General features: G+C 38.4%; 1 pseudogene; it reads left to right on the top strand.

Moving 5' to 3' along the window:
• The window catches only part of LOC149813197 (alpha-1,4 glucan phosphorylase L isozyme, chloroplastic/amyloplastic-like), a 90,463-nt pseudogene extending 79,291 nt beyond the window's left edge, over nucleotides 1-11,172 (top strand).
• The last annotated feature ends 1,080 nt before the right edge of the window (nucleotides 11,173-12,252 follow it).

Genomic DNA, 12,252 nt, shown 5'->3' with positions numbered 1-12,252 from the left:
ATGAGAAAAGAATCCCAGGATATCAGACTACCAAATCTATCAAGAATCTTCTTTAATTTTGTGAAATTCTTTTATCAATATCCTTTCACCAATAGCTCTCGCAATATCAAGAATACTGTCTTTCCCGTCCATATCAAGGAAATTGATAGCTTCCTTGAAAGAAAGTCAATCGCAAGCAATTTGAATTCGAATCTTGATTCTACGGAGTTAAGCTCAGTCGGAGGTAATACTTCAGGTAGAAAAGAAGAAATACTTTCAAAACAATGTGCATCATTTTGAATCAACAACAATTTTCAACATTTTGACAATATTTTCTAGCTATCCTGGCATGAAGCGAGAGCTTGAGGTTCATCTTTGGCGCATCCTGACACCATCCCTTTTAGGACTTGATTACGGGAGTTTTCAAGATTCCTTCCCTTCTTTGGTATAATCTGAGCGCACGGGCTCTCAGATTCGCACACTTCCCTGTGACCCCACTGTCCCACCATAGACAGTCCAATTTCGGCTTCAGGTTAAGCCACCAATTTCAGCAAAAGGCAATTTCAAAAGTTACTTAGTCTCAGCAATGAGGCACCCAAAATCAAATCCCTTTTTAAACTTTAGGGACCCCAATTCCATCCTTTTGCGAAACCCCTATCAGATTCATTGTGCGGAAATCCGAAGGTTTCATCACAGTCTCTTCTTTCGAGGATTCCATCCATTTTCATTGCCCAATCAGGTCAAGGGTACAAACCTGAGCCTCACGTGATGAGGTTTTTCATTTCCCAATCAAGTTAAAAGGTTAAGCCTGAGCTTCATTCCATACGAGGTATTTCCCGTCCCATCCAGGTTAAGGGCAAAACCTGAATCTCACTTCTTTTGAAATAAAATTCTCCATTTTATAACTACCATCATCATTTGAATTAATTCTTTCATACCCAATCAGATTTATCTAACTGGGGCATTTTTATAATCCAAATTTGGTTTGTTTTCTTTGCCACCAAGCTCGGCTTTCAACCGGCTTAGCAGCAAAGAGGGGCATCTGTAAACACCCCAAATTTTCACCCTCATCCAGTACTTACATTTCATGTGTCATTGCATATCATTGCATGTATTCTGCATATCATTCCATCGCATTGCATAGCATTGCATGTCATTGCATCTCATTTTCGAGATCCAGCACTCCTATTTCAAAACATTCAATCCAGATTTGAATTTTAAAGCTTTTATTTCAAAATCAATTTTAAAACCTGGGTTTTTATTCAATACTCTGTCATTTTCCAACCCCGGGACTTTATATTTCGAAATATTTTCTCAAGGAAGCAATCTGGATTCATTTCAAATTCAAATTTTAATCGATTTCAATTCACAGATGAGACCCATTGAGGTGGTGTCGCTTCTCAATTCCTCTATTCATCAAATTCCTCAAAATTTTGAAAGTTTCAGTCCGATCAGGACTCTGTCTCAGAGTCCTGATCCGGTCAGGAGTCTGTTTTGAAGTATGTTTTACTTCCATTTTCAATCTTTTCCGTTTGTTTTCGAAATTTAGGTCATTTTACAGAGTCCAGTTAGTTCAAGACTCTATTTTAGAGTTCGGTCGAGTTAGGAGTCTAACCCTGACTGTGTTTTCTGACTTATTTTACCATTTCTTGATAAAATCTTTCGAAAATTCTTTCATTTGGCTTTTAAAATCTAAGATCTCAGATTCCTAAGAGTTCAAGACTCTAACCCAGAGTTCCAGTTCGCTTGAGACCCTATTTTCAAAGATCTTGAAGTTCAAATATCGATTTTAACCCCTTTTTAAAGCCATTTTCAGTGTTTATTTCAAAATTTCCAAAACTCGATGTGGGCCCACTCAGTTGGCACTATATCCAGAGGAATTCTAACTCAGTTAGAACCCTATGCCATTTCAAAAATTCTAATTTTAAGATTGTCTTTGAAAATCCTTTTGAAAACTCCTTCAATTTCAAGTTTTAAAATCGCTTTTTGAAAAACTCAAGTAGGGCCCACTCGGGGTGGCGCCATATTCGAGTCAGTCAGGGCTAGACTAGGGTTAGTTGATGTCTTGGTTAGTTTTAGAAATTTAGAAGAGTCAAAATCCATTTTGAAAACCCATTTTTAAAACTTGATTTCAAACTATTGTTTTTAAAGGTTTTAGTTAAGATTTTAAAAATCAAATGTGGAAAGTGCCAAGTGGCACCACATTTGGAGTCTCTAGGGTTAATTAGGGGTGTCATTAGGTGTTAATTAGGATTAGGAGTCTCTAAAAAACATCGCCCCCCTTAATGACTTTGGATAGGTTTTAAAAAGGGCAAAAAAGTAATTTGAAAATCCAAGACTAAACCTAATTTTTTTATTATAAAAGGGAGCATAGGGGGGGACGATTTTTACTATTCACTTACCTTCAATTCTTGGAGCTTCTCTCTCCTCTCCAGCCCTTCCTCCATTGCTGCAACTCCAAGGTATGAATTCCTTTGCTTTTTTCATATTTTATTTAATGTTTTTAATGATTTAAACCTAGATCTAGGCTTGGACACCCCTCCTTATGAAGATCCAACCATGGTTTAACCTCAAGAACCATCAAGAATCAGCAAGAACGACCCAAGAAGGTGATCTAACCCTGTTTTATGTGATTCACAGGGATTTTAATCCATTAGAATTGATTTTAATATGAGTCTTTACATTATTAACCAATAAAATATATGATTTACTCTTTTAATGGGTTAAATCTATGTTTTAAAGGTGATATCAAATTCCAGCCATTGATTCCCTGTTTTTATTTTATTTTCATGGTTTATTCATGTTTGTTTTACGTTCTATAACATAGAAATAATTTTTATTTACTGTTTTATGGTTTATTTTATTGATTTACATTAGTTAATGCATGGTTTTTCAAGTTTCTTAAATTTCTGTGTGTTTTAGGTTTAGAACAGTAAAGATAATGTTATTTAGGATTGAAGTACTCATTGTTTATTTTTTAGTTTTTTATATGTGATGCATGCATGAGTTATTGAGTTACTGTAGAAAAATCAGAGGTTTTGGATCTCGGGAACCCTGTCAAAAAAATCAGACATCAAACCGGGTTTTTAAAGCTTTAAAATTGTGGTTAAAATCAAGAAGGTAACTTGCTGTGATGATATTTCTCTCATCTTATATTCGATTTTAGATCTGTAAAGTTCTATGGATTCACATTGAGTAGATCTGTCTGCTGTGAAAGTTTCGGATTTTTTGATGACTGGTTAGTATTTTTCCCCTTTCAGAGAATCTGTTTTTAAATGTAAAACTCATTAGGGTTTACCAAAACCCTAATCAGACTTATGTTAGTCATAAATCCCAAACCACAGATTCGATTCATGATCTGTAAAAAGTGAATATTGTTATTTTTCTGTCTACTGATCACCACTAAAATTTCATAGATTTTTGTTTAGGATTTATATTTATGTCTATATTTTCAATCTGAAGTAGCCGTTTTAATCCCTGTTAAAAGTGATATATTTTAGCTCAGATTGCCGGAAGGGTTTCTCCCTAACCAGAGATGATTTTTCCAATCTGTAAATTGGGAAATCTCTGTTTTTATTCTTAGTTAGTCTCTGTAAAATTTCATGGATTTTCATGGAGATTTGACCCCTGGTTCAGGTCTTGGACTGAGACTGGTTGGTGAATTAGGTCAAAAATAACATATTTTTAGAGTTTAATGCAATTTTCGGGTTAATTCAATGTCAAAAAATTATTTTTATAATTCGAATTCGACATTAGGGTTATAACAAGTGCAGGTACCAATTTTTATGGATTTTGGAATCCATTTGATCTCTGAATTAAGCAAATTACAAAACCGGGTTCCTGAAAGATCCAAAAACACTGCTAAAATCACAGTTTTTGTGATATTCTTGAATTTTCGTGCATAAGCATATATTTTTAGGGTTTAATCATGTTCATAATCATATTAGGATTCTTCAGGTTTAATTTTGTACTCATTTGATTTCATTTAGTGCATAAAACTTAAGTTTTTATCAAAATCTATTTCTAAAAACCCTGATTTCAAGGCCATAGTCTTGCTATCGGGGGCAATTTGGTCATTTGACCTCAATTTCGAAATAACTAACCCTAGTTTTCATATTTTTAATCATGTCACATCATATTTAGTTTGATTTATTTTCATTTGAATTTCAAAACTTGCATTTTATCAAAATATCTTTCTAAAAACCCTAATTTCAAGGCCATAGTCTTGTTATTAGGGGTATTTTGGTCATTTTGACACCAATTTCGAAATTTCAAATTCCATTTTCATATTTATTCCATTTTATTTCATATTTTATCAATTTTGATTTAAGGGAATCATGGAAAAGGCTTATATCTAGCAAAATCCAGTAATTTCTTGATATTACTGGATAAACCTAGAAAAGCCAACATATATTCACTAACCAAGCTTTCTAGTTTTGCAGGTACATTGAAGATTTTATTTTTCATGTATTTAAATTTCAATAGTGATGTAAATTAAATGTAAACTTTGGAATAAGAATTTAAATTCCTGTATAGATTAGGATTTGCATTGCATATAGTTTATCTTTTTTAAATAATGTTAATGTGTGATGGATGATGATTCATGCATATTCAAACTCACTATGGTCTACACGAATGGCACATACACTATCTTTTATGAAGTTTATAAACTTGGTGGAATTCGTATTTATGGCCATAGTCAGAATATGAAGGATATCTAGATTTATGATCTTCACATTAGCCACATTCAGCCTACACTCTTAGGCTAATTTCAAAATGCACTGCATTTCTCAAAAATACAAAGAGTTTTTCCCAATTCCTCAAAATCATATTCATTCATTTCATGAATTTTCCAATTCCAATTCCAATTAAATTCCAAGTCAAAGGAATCAAATTCTTCAAAATTTCCTAAGTCTTATTCAAAATCGATTTTCTCAAAATATGGATTTGCCAATGATATTTTAAGTATTTCCCAAGTTCCAAATTCGATTTTCTAAGTTAGATTTTCAATTTCAAAGTTTGAATTCAAAGAAATCGAGTTTTTCAAAGTTATTTCACATTTCTCAAAATTGATTTTCACAAAATCCTTATATTTCTTCAGAAATCGATTTTCACTTTCTCAAATACACCATCTCAAAAATAATTCACAATTTTCAAAGAGTTTATTTTCCAAGAATCTTCCAAATATTTTCCAATCTTTGAAGCAAACATCATGTTTTCAAATGTGCATTTTTAGAAATTCATAGCACATGCCTGATTCTTTGTGCATTTAGGAATTAGAATATGGTTTAGACAAGTTGAACAAAGCAAAGCATTTGATTGATCCTTGGTTCAATTACCCCTGGTAAAGGCGCCAGGAACGGTTGAATCTCGTACCGACAGGCGAGTCTCATTCTTCGGAATTATCCCGCATTTTAAAATGGAGGCGAGTTATTTTCAAAATCTTTTTCAAAGGTCAGTTTGACTCGCAAAAAGTTAAAAATTTTGCGATGATAACAATTGGTTCTCCCTCACAACGCCGGACAACATCTTCCTTCTGCCAGATGTCATTTGGAAGTCAACATCATTCTCTGCAACTATTTTTTTGAGGTGAATCTATTTTTTTTTTTAACCATGCCTCGTTCGAAGACTGCATCTGCAAAAGGTTTAGGTTCTCCTCCTCCTACACCTTCTTCAAGACATGGATTTTCTCTCAGGTTACTTCGAAATCCTCTTTTATATGATACTTTTGGATCGATTTCTGCACTACCTATTTTACCAGGCCGAAATGTACTGTTTCACATGTTTTCTCGTTACAAAATAAGAGAATTATTTCCAGGAATTTCACATCTTTTTGATGTCTGTGCAAACACCCTTCATTATCCTTTTCTGATTCACTTGTTTTATACGAATTTACATTTTGATCATGAAACTGGAGTTTTGTCCTCTCTTGTTTATGATGTTGAAATCGAGTTTGATTCTAAACTACTTGGAGAAATCCTAGAAATTCCATCTTCAGACACTCTTTTCAATACAGTTGATGTAATGCCCCGGATTTCCAAAACAAAGCTAAGTTAAAATTTTTCATGAATTTCTTTTTTTTTCTTTGCAGCGGAACTTACAAAAGCTTTTAGCAGCGGAATCAGACGATAATGAGTCGTCAGTTTTAGAAAACTCCGAGCACGTTGCAGGTATGTGGCCAAGCAACTCATTGACCACCAAAGTGTTCCATTTTATCTAAAACCACATGTTTATTACAACACTACTGCTTAGAAAAAGCAGTGTAGGTTCAATAAAAAGGAAGCAGTACAACTCTGTCTAGAAAAACCCTGGAACTCGATGCCGCCTTGCTCCGCATATCGCCACGCAAGTCCAACACCTGAAATCCCCATAAAACGGGGTCAGAACCACTGATGGTCTGGTAAGCATGCAGTCATACATCAATTCAACTCAAGTATGATAATGACCACTCAGGGTCGCAATGAGCAATAACGACGCTCAAGCCTCCAAGACTTAGCGTATATCGTAAGAGCTTCCTCAGGGCTATGAGTTGAACATCCGCTCGAGTCTTCATGACTTAGAGCAAGCCTTTTCAGGGCTGTGATTTGAATAACCGCTTAAGTCTCCACGACTTAGCCATGACCTCTTTCGGGTCTCAAAGTGATGTCTAGCTCAAGTCTTCATACTTGGCACATCCGTATCCCACGCATCTAAGGACAACTCCTCGAGTTTCGCTTAGTCGTGCGGATACAACACGGGTCTTCGCCCAGTCGGTCCAGTGGTATACCGAACATGACACCTTCACAAAGGTTATGCAGGACTGACTCAACACGTCATCCACTCATACATTCAAAGCATCGCTGTACCTAGAACTAATGCATTGTTTGATAATTAATCGCTCCCGCCTTTGGTACGCAGGTAGAGCTATTGTCCGGGCATCAACGCGACGTTCTGGGGGTTGATTATTCTATGTATTTTAGATACCCCAGAGGCCTGTTGACCCTATCCATAGTAGGGCAGTGTGTTTCAACTGGGAGAATCCTACTAGGCCCATATTCGGATGCATCCTCTACTTGCAGTAGTTGGGTTCAATCCTTAGATCTTAAGGATAACCACGACCCCAAAACCCATGAGTGACTGAGGCCATCGTGGACTCTATCAGGTCCAAAGTAAAATACATGTCACTCAAGGTTGTACCATCACTGTCATTCCACAGTGAGCATAATTCCTGAAGGGGTCTGCCAGTCTTACAATTACTTGGACAGAATCTGCATGCCATTTAGGCAGCCCGTGCTTTTAGCACTACAGAAGTATGTACCCGACCCCATTCAGTCTGCCCCAACACAGTCATTACTGAGGGGGTACCCCTAACACGATTTTCAACCGCGGGGTATGTGCGACCTTAAGTCTTATTCATATGCATGCAGAACACCGCTCTTTGGCACTTCGGCCACCACGAGCATCACACCTCTTTGGGTGAAAACAACACACTCTGGCTCTTCGGCCCTTACGAGTCTGGTTGCGTAACCGTTCTCAATGAGCATGCATATGACTCGATCTAAATAGATCGGCTACTCGGCGTATTTTCACGCAACGAGTCCAAACCTAGCCAAGGCGCAACCTCTACTCCGGCTCAGCGGCCCTTACGAGCAAGGTGCCCTTGCAGGCACAAGGATACGAGCCGATCTGGCATCGTTCCATCAACGGACATCATTATGCCATTCCATTGGTTCCGGCAGCTCTTCTGCCAACCATTTCGTCAGCACCTCCCCTGCTCTACCGGCAGTGGTGCGACGAACCCTTCTACGTTGTAGAGGGTAAACCATGAACTGGGTAGCACTCTGCTATATGTCAGAGTATCCTGCTACGTTCTTTCTAAGCTATTCTTAGCTTCTTCAGAAATTTCAGCAGCACTTCCTCTCTTTTACGGAGAAAGCGTGCGTTTCTTTTATCCATTTCAGCGGCATCTCCCCTCTTTCGTAGGAAATCGCCACGCTTAATTCGGGAAATGGATGCGCACCGTTGTGCGTACTTTGCACCCATCAAGGTTGCAGGAACCCTGGGCCATAGCGAGGCCATACGTAATTGACTTAGTCTTTACGTAAAGAGCATTTTGCCAAAAAGCGAAGCCTTTCCAATAGGGGCTTCATTCGTCAAGCAGAATCTTGAACGAGGAGTGGTCAAGGAATCACATGGGCGATTTGGAGTTTGATCTCCGTTTGAACGCTCATTTACGCGCTATATATGTAGTATAAGCAGAAGCCTGTGCTTTATACAGCGGCGGCGTAAAGAAATGCATATACTATTGTTCAGGGTGTGTAACTGAACGAAATATTCTACATATATAACAAAGCAGAAGCCTTGGCATCGTTCGACGCGACGGCGTAAGTAAATACATTGCAGAAAGCAGGAGCCTTGGCATCGTTCGACGCGACGGCGTAAGTAAATGCATAATCGGAAGTGCAGAAAACAGGGAGCCTTGGCATCATACGATGCGACGGCAAAGGTAAATTACATAGCCTGTGCGATATAAGATGCGTCGGCAGAATCAGCAGATATACACCTAGATCCGTATCCAACGATAGTTACGAGGCGAGCGGGTGAACACCGAAGTGTTCTGAAGGGCTCAACCAAGAACTAGGGTGAAATACCATTTTAAAAACGCATATACTGCGTGTTTGAACATAGATATATCCGACGATAGTTACGAGACGAGCGGGTGAACACCGAAGTGTCCAAAAAGGGCTCAATCAAGAACTAAAGCAAGATACTACTTCAGAAAGTATATTCTATATACAAACAGTCAAATACTTGAGAGAGATGGATCAACGAAGCGAACTTACTTCAAATCGTGGAAGAAACGGCTCCGGGTTGCTTCTTTGGCTTCGAGCCTTCCTTCGAGAGGTCAGACTAAGTCAGATGAAGCTGACTTAGTTGAGAAAGAGGTAGAGCAGGTCAAGCTACTCAACCTAAGTGGTTTGAACCAAACAGGGTTCGATCCAAGTCAACTGGGTTCAACAGGTTCGAACTCAGCTCAAGTAAGCTAAGTCTGGGTTCAGAAACCCAAACCGGAATCAGGACTAAAAAGGACTTTGACTTTGACTTTAAACCCAACTAGGTTCAAGTCAAGTCAACTGGGTTTGGACCAGGTCAAGTGGGTTCAGACCCAGGTCAGGTGGGTTAGGACCAGGTCAGGCAGGCTCAGGCTAAGTCAGGCAGGCTCAGACCAGGTCAGGTGGGCTCAGGTGGGCTAGGCTAGGTAGGGGAGGTTTAGGAGAGAGAGAGAAGGCAAGAGAGAGAGGGGGGTCGATTTTTATGAGAAGAGAGAGAGTGGGGAGGGCTATTTATAGCCCAAGCCCACCTCCTCTTGGGAATTTTCATCCCCCTTCTACCCCCTTGGCTTCTTTTTAATTCCAAGAGGTTCCTTGGTGTGGGGCTGTTATCATCGCAAAATTTTTCCCCTCCCTTGCCAGAGAGAAACGAATTTCGCGAGTCAAACTCGACCAAAGTTTTGAAATTGATTTTGAAAATTTACTCGCCTCCATTTTGAAAATTTGCGGGAAAATTCCGTGGAATGGGATCCGCCTGTCGGTACGAGGTTCAACCGTTCCTGGCGCCTTTACCAGGGGTAATTAAACCAAGGACCAATTATGTGCTTTAACTCGACTCAAATATCTAAATTATGCTCTATTTTTCCTAGAATGCACAAAGAATCAGGCTTGTGCTATAAAATTTTGAAAATAATGCAAGTTTGAGAAACATGATGTTTGCTTTGGAAAATTGAAATATGCTGGAAAAATGATTGGAAAAGTACTTGAAATTGGGATTCCTGGGAAAATCATTGAAGTTCATTGAAAATCAGAAATTTGCATTGGAAAGTGATTTCTCAGGAAAACTTGAACTTTGGAAAATCGATTTTGAAATTTGGAATTGCTTTTCTGAGAAAATGGATTTGAGAATTCTGAGAAAATCTAAGAAATTCATTGGAAAATGACTTTTGAAATGGAAAATGAATTCTCAGGAAAACTGGAAAATATGAGAAAATCGATTTCTGAAAACTTGGGATTTTGAAATTTGAGAATTTGAAAACATAGGAAAATCTTGATTTGAACTTGGGAAATGCTTTGAAATGTCATTTAAAAACTTAGGATTTTGAGAAAATCAGATCCTGAGAAAGACTTGGAAATTCTTGAGTAAACTGAATTTTTTTTTAAATTGAAATTGGAAAATGAATTTGAAAACTATGCAATTTGAATAATATGAATGAATGAATATGAATTTGAAAAGGGAATTTCATTGAGGAATTGAGAAATTCTTTTGAACTTTTGAAAAATGCAGTGCATTTTTGAAGTTAGCCTAAGTGTGTAGGCTGAATGTGGCTAATATGAAGATCATAAATCTTGGTTTTCTTCGTATTCTGACTATGGCCATAAATACGAATCCCACCGAGTTTATAAACTCCATAAGAGCTTGTGCACGTGCCATTTGTGTAAACCATAGTGAATTTGAAATAATGTGCATGAATCATACATCACATATTGAAATTTGCATAAATTAAACTATATGCAATGCAACCCTATTCTAAGCAGAAAAGTAACTCTTATTCCAAATTATTACATTTGAGGTTACATTGAATTGAAATAAAAAAATAAAAGCTAAGTGTTCTTCTTGAATGTTCCTTGCGCTCGCTTGGATTGGTAGTTGGACTTGAAGAGGCTGCGTGGGAGTTTGGAAGAGCGTTGGGGCTTGAAACGAGGGGCTGAAGGTAGCAAGCTGGAGCAATGGAGACCTGGAGTGGGAGAAGATTCTGATCGCCCAGGGGCTGTTGCTGGGCTGTGGTGAATGAGGATTGTAGCTGGATGGAGGTCCGGCTGGTGGTGGCGCCTTGCTGCAAAGGAGGTGGAGCTGCCACTTGGTGGCTGCCGGCTAGAGTAGTTGATGCTGCTATGGAGGAGAGGATGGTAGCAAAGGGTGATCAAGGAGCCTCTTGATGTGGCTGAAGCAAAGGGGGAGCTGGGCTTTAAGGTGGCTGAACCGGCTGGGAGGAATGGCTAGAGGAAGGAGGTCCGGCTGGTGAAGGTGGTTGTGTTGCTGTCAAAGTGTGGTTGACACAGGTGGCTGGAGAAGGCTGCTGCTGTGGAGAGCTTGAAGTTTGAAGGTGCTGCAACGATGGAAGTTGGAGCTAATGATGATAGTATGTTGCTGCTGCCTTGATTAGGGAGGAGCTTGCTGGAACTTGAAGATGAAGCTGCTGTGCTGTGGTGAAAGATGGGTTGCATCAAGTGTAGGTAGTGCTGTCAAGGAAGGAGAGGTGGAGAAGCTGTTGTGGATGTTGCAGCAATGGTGAGGAGCTGCTACAAGGAGGATGGTTGTTGTGGCTGCAACAGCCAAGAGAGAAGGAGAGAGCTCAAGGGAGAGAGAGAGAGAGAGAAAGAGAAAGAGAGAGACGTCAATTGAGCTTGGGAGGCCAGCCGTTCTTTTTTTCCTTTTGTTTTTGATTGGTAACTTAGGAAAGATGATATCTTTCCCTAAGTTACCATTGATTAATGAAGAAGGCTGTGTAATGCCCAAGGCTACAGCCGTATGGCTTTGGAGGAAGAAAGGAGTAAGGAAGGGAAGAAGGAAAAGGAAAAGGAAAGAAGAGGGGAGAAAGAAAAGGAAAGAAAGGGAGGAAAAGGAGAGGGAAAGAGGAAGAGAAGGGGCTGGATAGGGTATACGTGAGTGGCTGGGAGAGGAAAGAAAGGAGGAAAGAAAGAAAGAAAGAAAAAGAAAGAAGAAAGAAAGAAAAGAAAGAAAAAAAAGAAAAAAAGGAAAGTAAAAAAATAAAAATAAAAATAAAAAAGAAAATGGAGGAAGAAAGAAAGGAAATGGGCTGGATTGAGGGCTAGGGTGGTCGACCCCCTTGTGGGTCCCACCTTAGGAAAATAAAATAATAAAAAAAAATAAAACAAACAAAAAAAATAAAGAAAAAGGTAAATTTTTTTTATAAATTAAAACAAAAAATGAAAATGGATGGGCCATCTCAGAGCGGGTCCAAATTCCACTTTTGAAATTCATTTTGACGATTAAAGGGGTAAAATAGTCTTTTCAGAAAATTTCTAGATGAAACGAGCTATTTTTGGCAGTTTTTGAAACGAGCTCGGATTTTGAAGTTCAATACCTCGTTGCGAAGCAAATCCAATGTAGAATTTAAAAATGTAATTTTGAAAGAAATCCAAATTGTTTTTGTTGATAAAATGCTTCCAAATCTATTTTTAGACAAAATGAGCTATTTTTGGCAGTTTTTGAAACGAG

This window comes from Nuphar pumila, chromosome 16 (genome assembly GCF_984573655.1).
Source record: "Nuphar pumila chromosome 16, dmNupPumi1.hap1.1, whole genome shotgun sequence".
Taxonomy (NCBI): Eukaryota; Viridiplantae; Streptophyta; class Magnoliopsida; order Nymphaeales; family Nymphaeaceae; genus Nuphar; species Nuphar pumila.
Note: the sequence above shows the minus strand (reverse complement) of the source record. Positions and strands in the feature narration are given on the sequence as shown.